We start from the raw sequence: 14,225 nt of genomic DNA, 5'->3' as shown, positions 1-14,225 counted from the left end.
GTTTCCCAAATCATGGTTATAATTTAATGGCTCAGCATGCTGAATAAATCACACTTACGTAATTGAGCTACTCTTTTGATTACTTTTGTTGATAATGATTTATTTGAACTTAGTTTTTATTATCTCTATCTCCCTTTTTCTATTATGTATAGGGAGAGAATCATTTTCTCCATTCCCTATATTTGTGTCCAAGCCAGTCAAATAATGATAGTACGTTTTTCTCTTTTGCTTTTCTACATGTCTTTCTGCCTACAATGATAAGGCATCTGCCTGCCATGGGGTAGAGGTGGGAAAGAGACACTCAATTTCTGTTATTTAAAGCATTATTTTAATGTATAGTTTAACATCAGTCTTTAGAAAGCCCTTCAGTTTCTTCCTCTATATCAAGACCAGGCTTGATGGGTGAGTTTATTATTTGGATGTTTTGCCAAGACCCAGATGCTTAGTAACTTAAAGATGAAACATTAAGATGATTCACTAAGTGTTTTTACTTTTCATCTCAATGTTTGCTAACAAATATAAATGACTGGGTTTGCATGGAATTTTGTATAAAGGAGTTTCAAATCATGTAGAAAGAACAGGCCAAGCACAGTCGCTCATGCCTGTAATCCCAGTACTTTGGGAGGCCCAGGCAGGAGGACCTCTTAAGGGCAGGAGTTCAAGACCAGTTTGGCTAACATAATTAGACCCTGTTTCTACAATAAATAAATAAATAAATAAAAAATAGGCAAATTTGTGCATACCTGTAGTCCCAGCTACTCAGGAAGCTGATGTGGGAAGATTGCTTGAGCCCAGGAGTTTGAGGTTATAGATGATCATGCCACTGCACTCCAGCCTTGGCAACAGAATGATACCCTTAAAAAATGCACAATAGGAAAAAAGCCTTCAGGCATTCTTTTGAGAAATGCCAGAATAGGTGGAGAGAAAGAGCTCAATGGTAGAGAAAAGTGGCTGCCACCGCTCTTGTTTTTTCTTCCAAGCTTGTCGAGGCCAATCCTCTAGGGGATGTATCTTTTGAAATTCTTAATTAAGTTGAGGGGATGCTCAGGGTTTTTGCTTTCAAGTTTTGGAGGACATTTTATGTGCTGAGTAATCCCAAGCTAACATGCGGATCCCAAGTAGCAGTCAAGGAGGCCCTGTGGCATGACAGATTCACTTTGCAATCCCAAGTTTCCTTTAGCTATCATGCAATATGGATAATAAGTTGAGGGGGATAAATGGGCCTTCTATGAGCAAAATGGCTCAGCCAAAAACGTTTATGAGGCTCGCAGCTTTAACCAGATGTCAGAAGAGAAAAGTAGTAGAGACTCTGAGGAATCTGAGCACCAAGATCAAGGGCAGGCTGAATTAGCAAGGCCATTAGAAGAGACAGAGCTGAGAAAGAACTGACTGAGAGGTGCCAGCACCTGATGGAAAGGCCCACTGAAGAGAAGCAGCCAGAAAAGGAAGATTTCATGAAGGAGGTCATGTTTGAGTTGAAGACAATGACTCAGCCTTATATTCAAGATCTAGCATTACAAGGAGAGTAGACACAAAGTGCAAAGTCCCACGACAGTAACAAGCACTGCATGTTCAAACAAAAAAGAAAAACACCCCAGTATACCTGTAGCTATAGTTCCCCTCACACCCATAGTGCTCTGGGTGTGAGGGGAAGGGTAAGACAGCCAGGCAGCAGCAGGTCTTGATGGGCCTCAAAGGCCATTGTAAAGAGTTAGACTTTATAGTGCAATGGATACGAGAAGGTTTTGGCTTGGAACTAGCATGATCTGAATACAATTTTAAATGATCACTTCAACTGTTCTGTTGACAATAAAGGGGCAAGCCTGGAAGCAGTAGCCAGTTCAAAGGCTATTACTGTCCTTGAATTGAGAGACAATGGTGGTTGTTAGGTTTGGTGGAAATAAGTGTTTGGATTTGCAATACATTTGATATATTTGAATAAAGTATTAAATCCAATTCATTAGTATGGTCATTTCACAAACACAAATGCATCATTGAGTCATCATTTTTGAATCATTGTTGAGTAACTTTTTTGTAGAGAAGGGTCAGTTTAAATAATAAAATATAGATCTTTATGCAAGATACTTTAGTAAATTTGGGGAAAAATTCACCAAAGATGAAGAATATGGAGACACACTAGTTTTATATAATTGTTTTCAGTTGCTGTTGAATTAAAGTTAGTGCAAATGATTAAGAAAAACACTATACAATCTATAAATATAAAAGAACAAAGAAATGGCCAAATGGAGCATTATTTATTTAAAAAGAAGCTTCAGAGAACTCTGAATGGTGTTGTTAGAACACCTCAGATATATTGAAAACTGAATTCCATTAATAGAAGCAAGCTTCTTAATTCAGCTGACCAGATGACATTAAAGGACATTGAATTTTGAAAAATAATGACAAGTACTATGTGCTGTTTATGATAATAAGTGAGCATTGCTGCCAAAAGAGGTCATGGAGCCAAATCCTGTGGCTATACTTTAAGTAGAATTTTATGAAATCAAAATTTTATGACTGGGTCTTTAAGCTTTTTTTAATTCAACATACATTTTCTAAATGTCTTCTATGTAACAGAGAGTTGGTAGGGGTTATGGCCATAAGGGTTCCTAACACTCTCTCTCTGCCCTTGAAATCTTCACAATCTAGAAGTGGAAGGGGAAAAAGAGAAATGAACTGTGTCTGTACAAATGAACTGTGTGTGTACAAATGAACGGTGTGTGTGTGTCTGTCTTCGGGTACAATGTAGTGGCATTCTATTTTGCAAGGTGGAAGCTTAATGGAAAATAGGTTATGCAAAGTGAATACTGAATAACGACAAGGCACTTCAGCATGAGCAAAGATAAGCATAACAAGGATAATGTCATTTTAGGACTAATATCATATTGGCCTCTGTGGAACAGAGTGGTAGAGAGTGTAATGGAAGACATGCACAAGGCAGTGAAGGTGAGCTGGAGAACCCCTGGGTCATGCTGAGAGCTTGATTCTCATTAACGCTAATAATAATAACACGTAGTGATAAAAGAGTGTTCACTATATACAGGCACAATTTTAAGGGTTCTATACATATATGTTCTCATTCAGTCCTGTCAACGAGCTTATGAAGTAGTACTATTCCAGTTTTAGAGATGAGAAATGTGATGCACAGAGAGGTTAAGCAATTTGTCCAAGGTCATTCAGCTTGTAAGTGGTACAGCTGGACTGGAACCCAGACAGATTGATTCCAGAGTCTCATTCTTGGTGTGATGTGTCTGCCTCTTGCATACAATGTGGAATGATTTGGCTCTAAATAATTCCTTTTTCATAAATGTACATGGAAAAGAAAATTTTCCCCCTCACAGTCCAAAAAATGTTGGTTGGCTCTTTACATTAGGTAGAAATATGAATAAGAATCCTAGACTGAAAAGAACAAAGCCAAGTGAGAATGAATGAGAAGAAGGGAGGGAAATAATGAACATTTCTTAAGCATTTTATTGTGGAACAAATTCTGAGCTAGATGATTTAAAGGTCATCTCCCCAGGTCCATAGCTTTGCAATATCTGACAAAAAAAAAAAAAAAAGTGGCCATGAGAGACGTGCATGATTTGTACTTACTTCTACAGCTCTTGTTTATTTTCATTATCTGAAATCTTTCAAGGGTTGTGCTTTCTTCTTATTCCTTCTCTCTCACTTAGCTCACTTGAATGATCTGTCTTGACTCTATAGTTAAAGTCAATAGGATGTAGATCCTCGTGAGCTCAACAAGGGTTGTGCTTTCTTCTTATTCCTTCTCTCTCACTTAGCTCACTTGAATGATCTGTCTTGACTCTATAGTTAAAGTCAATAGGATGTAGATCCTCGTGAGTTCAACAGGGTTGGATGTTCTGTAGAAGGCTAGCCTTGAATGATATAGTCTGTTCTACATGCTGAGTTGCTGGAGGCGACAGAATTAGTAACACTTAGGACCATTGACAAACATCAATGTCTTAAGAACTTAAAATACACTTATGCTTGGAATACAGATTAGTAATGGTTATAATAGATGTTTGACATAGATTTGTCCAAATTTATACATATACTTTATCGATAGAAATATTTTCAACATGTATTTCGGGGAAGGGAAAGCTGCTTTGTTCTTTTAAAACTTGCACACTTCAGGACAAATTCTTGAGCTTCTTCCCCTGAGCTTTAAGCAGTACTAGAAATCTCCTTGTACATTCTTCCTAAAGCATCTATTTTATTCAAAGATTGGAGAAAATGAAATTTGTTCTAAAATAGAGAGACAGTATATCATAAATAAAATGCAGAATGTACATATATTTTTAAAGACTTATTTAATCAAAACATTTATGGAATCCCTATTATGTTAGGTGCTGTTGTGGTTGTTGGGGCTAAGGCTGTTGTTCCTACACATTTATGGTTGTCTTATGCTAGGTGGTATGAAAATAAAATATGCAATTTAAGACATGTATGAATAATTTTTTATGGAATACAGTGGATGCATATTTTGCCTTCAGATGCTGGAGAAAATAAATCATGAATGTTTTCATTTAGACCAGAGGTTAGCAAAGCTATGCCCTAGAGATCCATCTGGTAAACATTTTAGGCATTGTAGGCCAGGAGGCAAATTCAAAGATGTCCTATAGGTACCCATATATTATACAATTTATGTTGCATCAGCTCCACTCTGCTTTTGTAATATGAAGGCAGACATACATAAAGTGCTGTAGTTTACCAAATTCTGGTTTAAACCAAAATGAATTTTTTTATTTTTTAATTTCACTGAGACATATGTCTGAAAAATGGTTTGATACTTTGTGTCTTTCAATCAAATCAATCAAGTTTAAGCACTCCATCTCTTCATTTCTCTAGCTCTAAGGGGGTCTTGGAATAATTAAACTGATGAATGATAAGCCATGACTTTTCTTGTAACAGGCCTGGGAGAGACAGACCAGTCAGTAGCCTGGGAGCTTCTGATGGATAGAATAAGGTTTGGGTTAAGTTCTGCATGTTGCTTCCAAAGACTGCAATGCACTTAATACTTATTCAGATGGTGTTTTAATTCCTCATCTTACATGTTAAAATCCTCCCAGGAAGAAGGATCTGAAGATAGGAGATAAGAGGTAAAGTCAGACAAAGATTGTATAACAGTCACACCCACCAAGAAGTACATGCCTCTTGGAACTGGGATTGGGAAAGTAGGCCAGGGTCAGACAGTTGGTGACACTTCATACCCCTTTATTAATTTTTTGTCTATGGCAATAACAAGAAAAAAACTGAATACTTCCTTTTAAAAGCACATATTTTTAAGAGTGTTAAATGATATCAAGATAAGATAAAGCAGGGTTTTGATATGCTGTTGCTCTTCTCCCAATAACCCTCCCTCCCAATTCTTCTGACAAAAATAGAGGAAGCATTAAGAAGATGAAGGAAGGAAGGAAGGAAGGAAAGAAGGAAGGAAGGGTTGATGGACTGTGATGATTTATCTTGGGCTCATTCTCATTGACATAGCTCCATACATGCTGCCTGCTATCTTCAGTCAGGCTCCCAGAACTCCAGAACTCTAGGGGTAGTAAGAGGCAGTTCAGGCTTTCTCTCTTTCCTGACCCCTGGATGACTTCTTCTACAAGAAGCTGACATTCATTGAACAGGTTATCCCAATGTACTACAAAGTCTAGAGATCACTAATGTCAGAAAGGTTAGGATACACTGGTTTGTTCTCTTTAACACTGGGTTCTTAAAATTTAATAGGCATAAGAATCATCTAATGGCTTATTAGAAACAGATATTTATGAAGTATATTTCCAGAGATGCTGATAATAGGTACGGGTAAGATCCTGAATTTCCATATCTAACAATGTTCCTAATTTTTAGAGGAATTTGTTGCAGATGTTTGGGAATCATGCTGTGAAAAATAAGAGATCAGCTCCAGAGTGTTCAAAACAACTGAATAAAAAAACTATAGAAACTTATCATTATTTAAATAACTGTTAAAACTCTTCTTGAGTATAAATTAACTGCATGAAAAATAATTCTATCACTATAAATTTTAATTAGAAAACTTAAGACACAGCTTTTCATTTAGACAAAAGGCTCTTGGGAAATCAATAATCAAATGATAAAATTTAGCATAGTATGTATTTTGTAATCAACAAAGAAGACATACTAGTCCTAGCAAAAATATTACATAGCTATTTTATGCTATGGCAATTGAATTTAGAATAATATGATTTTTATTTTAAAGGTGTGCTTACACTGATGAGGGATTTTTAAAAATCAAAATGTCTTGTTAAATTCTCCTCAAACAATGAATGTTCTGGGAAAGAAAAAGAGTCCACTCCAATTTTAACTGCAATTTCTATATTAAATACAATAGTTTGAGCTATGTGTTAATATTACATGGTTTACAAATAAACTGAGTTATTAAAAATGAAATACATTATATTGTTCAGAACATAAGGCAATTTACCACAAAGCAGTACTCTGACTCACTGCATACAAAGAAATGCATTTTGTTTTAAAACAGATTTATCTCCTTTTGAATCATTTTAAAACTTGAATTTCAGGATTTTAATAGCCTAAATAAAAGTACCACATTCTTCTGAACTTATTCCTTAGAGGCGTGAGCATTCCACCACTATGAATAAATCTGACTCTAAGTAAGCACGGAAGAACCCAGATTGCCTGATACGAAGCCTCGAGATGACTCTTTATCTTTGTTCTTATTTGTTCTTCTAATACACACTTAGAATGTATTTTGGAAAAAATAAAATCTGTACCTGCCAAAAAATCTGTACCTGCCTTCTATTTTGTGTAGAAAACTACACAAAATAATTTACACTTGGGTGGCCAGGCGCTGTGGCTCATGCCTGTAATCCCAGCACTTTGGGAGGCTGAGGCGGGTAGATCATGAGGTCAGGAATTCAAGATCAGCCTGGGCAAGATGGTGAAACTCCGTCTCTACTGAAAACACAAAAAATGCGCCGGGCGTGGTGGCAGGCGCCTGTAATCCCAGCTACTCGGGAGGCTGAGGCAGGAGAATGGCGTGAACCTGGAAACCGGAGATTGCGGTGAGCCGAGATCACACCACTGCACTCCAGCCTGGGCGACAGAGCGAGACTCCGTCTCAAACAAACAAACAAAACAAAAAAAATAATTTACACTTGGGTAGTTTTCTACTGCCAACATTTTTCATCAATGTCCTTCATATATTTTACATCTATCCTTCATATATGGACCATGTATGGCAAATATGCAGATCTAAATTCATCTTAACATGGGAAAATTAAAATAAAGTATCAAGCCATTTTTCATATAATTTGGTCAAATAATATTAAAATATTTACTCTAAAAGTGAAAACATTACTAAAGAAAAAGGAAATAACATACACAACCTAAATTTTCTGCTTAAATATCCTTTTCATTTCGTAGCTGATCTACTCTGGCAAATGGGTAGAGAAATATAACCTTGGCCTTGAGTTTACTGAAGGTGGAAAGTTGAAAGCTCTGGATAGAAAGCAGTTACTAGGTATGCTCTTACCCTTAACAGTGTGTACATTATTCAGTACATTTGTGTTATAAACTTCTTTAGAAAGGCAGTGTTATTCTGACTTTTATGTAAATTGATTTAATCAGATAATGTGGTTGTCCTTCTAAACACTTAGCTGAGATTAGCCGCCTGTTGTGCATTGAATTATGGCACCCCTAAAAGACATGTTGAAGTCTTAACCCCTGGTACCTGTGAATGGGACCTTATTGGGAAATACATCATTTGCCAATGCAATCAAGTTAAGATGGATCCACCAATTAACTTTATTATAGTAATTATTTTACAATGTATATGTATATCAAAAGCATGCTGTATATCTTATTTATACAATTTTCATCCATCAAATATACGTCAATAAAGAAAAGATGGAAAGAAAAAGATGAAAATCACACTGGACAGGGTTAGGCCCTAAATCCAATGACTGGTGATATGAGAGAGCTTTGGAGACACACAGACTCACAGAAAGAAGTCTATTAAAGAAGAAACAGAGATTGTAGTTAAGCTGCCACAAACCAAGAAACTTGCTAGCAACTACCAGAAGATAGAGGGAGCAAGAAATGATTCTTTTTGGAGCCATCGGAGAAAGCCTGACACTATCGACACCTTCAGTTTGGACTTCTAGCCTCCAGAATTGTGAAAGAATAAATGTTTGTTGTTTGAAGCCACCCAGTTTGTGGTTATTTATTATGGCAGCCTTAGGAAATTAACACACTCCTCATAGATTTAACTTTAATTTGGGTAAGGAGAGTAGTTGAGGTAACGGTGGGATGCTGTAGTGTTGAGTTCTTGAATATAAAGAAGGCAGAATAAGAATTCTGTTCACCTGAGAGGTGGAAATTTAGGACAAAGAGGAAGAAGGAAAGTGTCTAGAAAATACATACATATGCATATACACACACACGCGTATATGTTTGTGTGTGTGTGTGTATTTGCCCTGACTGAACTTAAAATCATCTTAAATAATGCTGTCGCATGATAATATTGTTGAAATATGCACTGGTCTCCTCCCCTACTCCCCATTCAAGCATTTGGCCATTCCTTATTCACTTAGCTGATGTTGAAGTCCTGAAAGTCTATTTCTGACTGCTATTTTCCCATAGCCCAAGACCAAGGAAGTCTGGACCTGCCTACCACTCTCTTGGCTTTGTACAGTCTGCTTTAGTCACTCTAGCCTTCTGTCAGCTCTTCAAAGTTCTCTCCTGTTTCCATATGTAATGTCTATTGGCACAGCATGTCACACATTCCAGTGTAGCATGATGCATGAGAGGAAACTAAGTTTAAACTATTCTCTCTGGTATAATGGGAAGATGTTTTCTTTTCAAATTTGGTATACAGGGGTAAAACACGCAATTTCTACATGATATTTGATGTGGGTATCAAACTCAACTACATCTAGAGCTTAAGATTTTTCAACCTGAAAAAGATGATTAAAAAAGAAAATTAAGAAGCTTGAACTTCAAATCCAATGAATCATATGTGATTATAAGTAAAGTTATAGGCTTAAGGCTGTTTACACATATAACTCTAAGACAAGATGACTGTATTGTAGCAAAATGTGTCTCAAAAGTGAACTCATGGCCCATTTGGGTCAGCTTTGAGAGAAAAAATTTATAACACCTCTTAGAGAAGCACCTGACATGAAAATTTTATTGGCCAAAAAAATTGAAGGCAATTACAGATCCAAGGACTCAAATAAAAGGAAAAGGAAGTAAGAATTAGAAAATTATCTCAGTAAAAACAAAACATAATTATTATTTTAAATTAATGGCAATGACCTAATAATCTTTTTTTTTAAAACTCAGGTAAGTTTAGTGCTGTATTTATATGTAAAATTTCTGATATATTGTTCTTACTTGTCATTGTAATAAATATGTTTATAATATATGCCATCTTTTAAATACCTACATCTACATATGAACATTTACATTAGCGCACATAATTTTTAAGAAATAAACAACGATCTCTCAATAACATTGTTACCTACTTCCATATAAAGATGTGATATTAGAAAGTTTATATCTGCATAAAATTGTCATGACAAATCAGGAAAGTTTTATTGTGTTTTATTGAAATACCCACTGATTATTTTTTGAGACTTTACACACATATTTTTACACACACGTGCATACATATCCATATGTGATATCAAATGAAATAAGTATTAAATATATATTCATATATAAACATTTTCTAATCATCATAGGATAAAATGATATAAATTCCTGGTGACATTGACCAAGTAGAAAGGGAGAATATGAGCCTGTGCAGCATAGCAAGACCTTGTCTCTAGTAAAAAAAAAAAAAAAAAAAAAAATAGCTGGGCGTGGTGGTTCATGCCTGTCATTCCAGCTACTGAGGAGGCTGAGATGGGAGGATAGCTGGAGCCCAAGAGGTCAAGGTTGCAGTGAGCTGTGATTGCACCACTGCACTCCAGCCTGGGCAACAGAACGAAATCTTGTCTCCAGAATTGGAGTATGTAAAAGAATGAAGATTTCCCCGCCTCCTCAAGGAGGAAACTTGTGACCTCCTTAATGAAATAATTGAACATGAGGGTAAAATGTACATTTTTATGTTCTTTTATTTTTTTTTAAGACAGTTTCATTCTTGTTTGCCCAGGCTGGAGTGCAGTAGTGCCATCTCAGCTCACTGCAACCTTCACCTCCCAGGTTCAGGTGATTCTCCTGCCTCAGCCTCCTGAGTAGCTGGGATTACAGGCACCCCCCAGCCCCCGCAACACATCTGGCTAAGTTTTTGTATTTTTAGTAGAGATGGGGTTTCATCATGTTGGCCAGGCTGGTCTTGAACTCCTGACCTCAGGTGATCCACCCGCCTTGGCCTCCCAAAGTGCTGGGATTATAGGAATGAGCCACCGCACCTGGCCCATTTTTATGTTCTTAATATTTTTTTCCCTAAAACATTATTCTTGAAGATATTTTAGTAAAACAAGACACCCACACAAACATGCCCACACATATATATTTGCATGAACTGAAAAAGATTACTTAGGCATTTTAAATTTAGAATTCTTTGCAGAATTAAGAACACTTGAGTTAAAAATATTAAGTAGTAGTTACATAATGAGATATGAAGTATCTAGTTTTGTTTAATAATTCACACTTGATTGCACATGTATGCAATGTACTAAGTAGAAATCTTGATGCCGTCTTTAATCCTGATGCCTCCTAAACTTCCATTTTCATTCAAACACTAAGTCCTAATTCTAACTTTTAATGTATCTTTCCCTTCCTTTTTTTTTTTTTTTTTGTATTTTTTTTTTAATTATACTTTAAGTTTTAGGGTACATGTGCACATTGTGCAGGTTAGTTACATATGTATACATGTGCCATGCTGGTGCGCTGCACCCACTAACTCGTCATCTAGCATTAGGTATATCTCCCAATGCTATCCCTCCCCCCTCCCCCCTCCCCACCACAGTCCCCAGAGTATGATATTCCCCTTCCTGTGTCCATGTGATCTCATTGTTCAATTCCCACCTATGAGTGAGAATATGCGGTGTTTGGTTTTTTGTTCTTGCGATAGTTTACTGAGAATGATGGTTTCCAATTTCATCCATGTCCCTACAAAGGATATGAACTCATCATTTTTTATGGCTGCATAGTATTCCATGGTGTATATGTGCCACATTTTCTTAATCCAGTCTATCATTGTTGGACATTTGGGTTGGTTCCAAGTCTTTGCTATTGTGAATAATGCCGCAATAAACATACGTGTGCATGTGTCTTTATAGCAGCATGATTTATAGTCATTTGGGTATATACCCAGTAATGGGATGGCTGGGTCAAATGGTATTTCTAGTTCTAGATCCCTGAGGAATCGCCACACTGACTTCCACAATGGTTGAACTAGTTTACAGTCCCACCAACAGTGTAAAAGTGTTCCTATTTCTCCACATCCACTCCAGCACCTGTTGTTTCCTGACTTTTTAATGATTGCCATTCTAACTGGTGTGAGATGATATCTCATAGTGGTTTTGATTTGCATTTCTCTGATGGCCAGTGATGATGAGCATTTTTTCATGTGTTTTTTGGCTGCATAAATGTCTTCTTTTGAGAAGTGCCTGTTCATGTCCTTCGCCCACTTTTTGATGGGGTTGTTTGTTTTTTTCTTGTAAATTTGTTTGAGTTCACTGTAGATTCTGGATATTAGCCCTTTGTCAGATGAGTAGGTTGCAAAAATTTTCTCCCATGTTGTAGGTTGCCTATTCACTCTGATGGTAGTTTCTTTTGCTGTGCAGAAGCTCTTTAGTTTAATTAGATCCCATTTGTCAATTTTGGCTTTTGTTGCCATTGCTTTTGGTGTTTTGGACATGAAGTCCTTGCCCACGCCTATGTCCTGAATGGTAATGCCTAGGTTTTCTTCTAGGGTTTTTATGGTTTTAGGTCTAACGTTTAAATCTTTAATCCATCTTGAATTGATTTTTGTATAAGGTGTAAGGAAGGGATCCAGTTTCAGCTTTCTACATATGGCTAGCCAGTTTTCCCAGCACCATTTATTAAATAGGGAATCCTTTCCCCATTGCTTGTTTTTCTCAGGTTTGTCAAAGATCAGATAGTTTCCCTTCCTTTTAATACATTGTCACAGCCAAGAGTATCTTCACATATATTAGGAAAACTACAGATTTTACAACGGTGTGTTGTCACAAATGATAACTTTCTAAAACATAGACACTCAGGTTTAACTCAACCCATTCCAAAGGTCAAACTGTTCAGTAGTACCTCACTACCTGACAACTTAACATGGAAAAGAAAGGCGGTTCTTCAAATTCTAACCTGCGTTTTCACTTCTTGGCTTATCGATCATCACTCCTCACCATATCTCAGTCATACAGCTCTGTTCTCCATTTCCCAAAATTATAAATTTCTTTAGCTATTTCCAGAGTTCTTGTCCATATTTTGGCTTTTGCTTAATATCTCTATTAAAACATGTGAAATTCTGCTAATCATCTAAGACAAAAGTGAAATCTTTCTCACTTTATAAAGTTTCATCTTTAAATCCTCTGTACTCCCATAGATAATTTCATATTGACATCAAAGTATTTCCTTTACTTTACCTTGTACTATAATGAATGAATTCTCAAATTTCTGTTTTCTCATTAGATTGTGAGATTTTTGAGGACATTGACTGTTTTATTTATGTTGTAACTTTGGAGCCTAGAACAACATTTTAAATATTATATGTGTGTGTGTGTGTGTGTGTGTGTGTGTGTGTGTGTGTGTGTCGGTGTGTGTGTGTGTTAAATTCCAAGTCATAATTCCTTTGAGGAAACTTTTTGATAATTTTAAGGAATGGTGTGAAATGAGAATCATGGTCAACCTCTAGTAAGACCATTGCTATTGCAAATGTTCCTTCTGATTTCCCTTGGGTATGTTATTTTCCATGTAAATCTTAATGAATAATACCCCTTTGGTATTGGATCACAAACAAATCGAATCAATTTTCACCCAATGTCAGCATTTGCAAAATGAACTAATAAATACAAGAGGATTCATTGCCATTCCATTGACCTTTTTGTTGCAGACTGCATAAAAATCTCAAGAGCTAGCTTAAAGTTCAATTAATAAAAATTGCACATAATGTACAAGGTTATTTTGTTCTCCATACATTGAGTTTTTCAGTCTGTGGTAGAAACTAATTACTCAACCTCTGTGCAGGAACACTGGATATTTTATCAATGAGTGTCTCCTTATAGAAATCTGGCTTTGGAAAAAAATTGATGAGTGTCTGGCCATCAAAAGGCAGGCATAAAATGATGACATTTTATATTCTAAATACACTAATAAATTTATTACTATCAGGCAAGCAGCAGAAAGTCTGAAGTAAATTTTATATACAAGATTGCATAAATATTCAGGAACACTGTGATTTTGTGGCATTTTATCATTTTCATATAATTTTAAAGGAGACACTCCAAGTATAGGCCTATGAATGGAAACATTGGCAACTATTTTTCTGAAGTGTTAATGAGATACTGTTTCTGACCTTTTAAAAAAGAAATACAAAAGGTTACATATAAAGGAGGAAAACAGAAATAATCATAATAGCATGTACAGTTTTAGCATAAAAGGAGGAAAACAAATAATCAGAATAGCATGTACAGTTTTAGCTTAAGAAGGATAAAAATGTCTTTCTGTTATAAAATCAAGTCACACATTCCATATGTGCATAAAGTTAAAATAGTAAGAATGTTGTAAGTGAGGCACAAAGAAATGAAATGGCTCCTCTATTCTCCCAAATTGTTGTGAATCATCTTTAGTGATTTGCTCCTAGAATAAGTCCAGAGAAAATTGTGAACTTTATACAGATTTTCACATCCTAAGGTAAAATATGAGACTCCTATTATTTACTCATCTGTTTGACAAATATTTATTAACTATTACACATAAGGTTCTGATAATACAGAGATAAAGGATGCACAGATTAATTCTTCAAGGACTTCACAGTACTTGAGAAGACAGATGCAAAAGAAAATTAGGGTACATTTTGGTAAAGACTATGACAGAGACATGCACAAAATTTTATGAGAGCACAAAGGAGGTGTATACAACAGTATCTCAGGGAAAAGTTACAGTAACAGACAGTACCATGCCTCATCTAAATCCCCTGGATTTCAACAGCACATTTGAAATTTCCTAAGATTTCCTTGTGGTTAGGATGAACAAATGTGGGTTGAATAGTT

General features: G+C 36.0%; 1 protein-coding gene across 3 annotated transcripts in view; it reads right to left on the bottom strand.

Annotated features, from left to right (window-relative positions):
- FUT9 (fucosyltransferase 9) overlaps positions 1-14,225 on the bottom strand; it is a 197,997-nt gene that overhangs the window by 100,765 nt on the left and 83,007 nt on the right. For 2 of the 3 annotated variants that reach the window (XM_008978101.4, XM_055113959.2), the window contains exon 2: positions 744-855. The exons of the other annotated variant lie outside the window; for it this stretch is intronic. The gene's annotated coding sequence lies outside the window, so the exon portion shown is untranslated. The remainder of the gene's footprint in view (positions 1-743; positions 856-14,225) is intronic. 3 annotated transcript variants of the gene reach the window in all.

Source organism: Pan paniscus, chromosome 5 (genome assembly GCF_029289425.2).
Source record: "Pan paniscus chromosome 5, NHGRI_mPanPan1-v2.0_pri, whole genome shotgun sequence".
NCBI classification, from domain to species: domain Eukaryota; kingdom Metazoa; phylum Chordata; class Mammalia; order Primates; family Hominidae; genus Pan; species Pan paniscus.
Note: the sequence above shows the minus strand (reverse complement) of the source record. Positions and strands in the feature narration are given on the sequence as shown.